This window comes from Coregonus lavaretus (assembly GCF_964263955.1).
Source record: "Coregonus lavaretus genome assembly, contig: HAP1_SCAFFOLD_438, whole genome shotgun sequence".
Taxonomy (NCBI): domain Eukaryota; kingdom Metazoa; phylum Chordata; class Actinopteri; order Salmoniformes; family Salmonidae; genus Coregonus; species Coregonus lavaretus.
This window is the reverse complement of record NW_028159714.1, coordinates 299,561-301,206: the sequence shown is the minus strand read 5'-3', so window position 1 is coordinate 301,206 and position 1,646 is coordinate 299,561. Positions and strand designations below refer to the sequence as shown.

The 1,646-nt window shown below is 42.4% G+C and overlaps 1 protein-coding gene across 1 annotated transcript in view; it reads right to left on the bottom strand.

Annotated features, from left to right (window-relative positions):
* Nucleotides 1–811: 811 nt before the first annotated feature.
* Nucleotides 812–1,646, bottom strand: part of LOC311122517 (uncharacterized protein) — a 12,443-nt gene continuing 11,608 nt past the window's right edge. Inside the window, exon 6 of the transcript XR_014612463.1 lies at nucleotides 812–1,424. The gene's annotated coding sequence lies outside the window, so the exon portion shown is untranslated. The remainder of the gene's footprint in view (nucleotides 1,425–1,646) is intronic.

Sequence of the window (1,646 nt, the reverse complement as noted above, 5' to 3'; positions counted from 1 at the left end):
AAATCCCTCCTGAGATGTGTGCAAACCTGGTGGCCAACTACAAGAAACGTCTGACTCTGTGATTGCCAGCAAGGGTTTTGCCACCAAGTACTAAGTCATGTTTTAAGTCATGTTGTAAAGTCATCTCCCGAGTGGCGCAGTGGTCTAAGGCAGTGCATCGCAGTGCTAGCTGTGCCACTAGAGATCCTGGTTCGAATCCAGGCTCTGTCGTAGCCGGCCTCGACCGGGAGACCCATGGGGCGGCGAACAATTGGCCCAGCGTCGTCCAGGGTAGGGGAGGGAATGGCCGGCAGGGATGTAGCTCAGCTGGTAGAGCATGGCGTTTGCAACGCCAGGGTTGTGGGTTTGATTCCCACGGGGGGCCAGTATGAAATAAATAAATAATGTATGCACTCACTAACTGTAAGTTGCTCTGGATAAGAGTGTCTGCTAAATGACTAAAATGTAATGTTTTGCAGAGGGGTCAAATACTTATTTCCCTCATTAAAATGCAAATCAATTTATAAAGTTTTTGACATGCGTTTTTCTGGATTTTGTTGTTGTTTTCTGTCTCTCACTGTTCAAATAAACCTACCATTAAAATTATAGACTGATCATGTCATTGTCAGTGGGCAAACGTACAAAATCAGCAGGGAATCAAATACTTTTTTCCCCTCACTGTCCATTCTTCACAATAAAACATTCTGTTTTGGAATGCCAATAGCATGCATATACATATATACATATAATATTGAATGATACTGGAGACAAATACAGTTAATCTGATTTGCATAGAACAACACATTTATTTCACTTCTACCTTCAGTCGTCAAACAGTAACAATTCATTTTATTGACAGATCATTTATTTTAAAGATGAAATTGGAATTCATTGTAGGATTGGGGAAAAACACAAGAGTATGCTGGTAAAACATTTTGGAATCCAGAACAATGAAGGGGACTCAGGGTTCAGTTACTTGTCTTATTGGTCAGTCAGTTTCGAGGAATCGTCCAATGGAATCCTAACGAGGAGAAACAAACCACGTTGAGATCAGATGTTCACGTTCTTCGTCAAACCATTCAACACTTCTTTTTCAGAATCTTGTTTGTGTGTGCAGCGGCCGACATAAGGGTGGTTCTCATTGGATGGCTTAGGGCAGTAGAATAGGTCATAGATCAGGGGTCATGCTCTGAGGTGGTGGAGAGCTGAGAGGGAGTGGGAAAAGACATTGGAAGCCTCCCAAATAGCACCCTATCCCCTTTATATAAAGGCACTACTTGAATAGGGGGCCATTTGGGACTCAGCAGTCGGTTGGTGTCACATCACATGAAGTCCTCATAGTCTTGTGCGTAACCTCCCTGGAACTCTCCGTAGTCTGCTAGGTCATCCTTCATCTTCACCTTCATCCCTCCAGTAGGAACTTTCTTCTTCTTCTTTCCTTTGTTCTGTTGAAAATAAAGCGGGATGATTAGTATTGACTTATAATCACCAGGAATACACATTTCATTAGGGTCATGTTCATTAGGGGCAAGCAAACAGTAAACTTTATAAAAACATTTTGCCTACGGAAAACGCAAAATGAGTAGTAGTCCTTTCACTGTTCCAGTCTGTTTTATTCTGCTTAATGAACAGGACCCGGATAAGACTGATTACCAAAGTAAACCGTG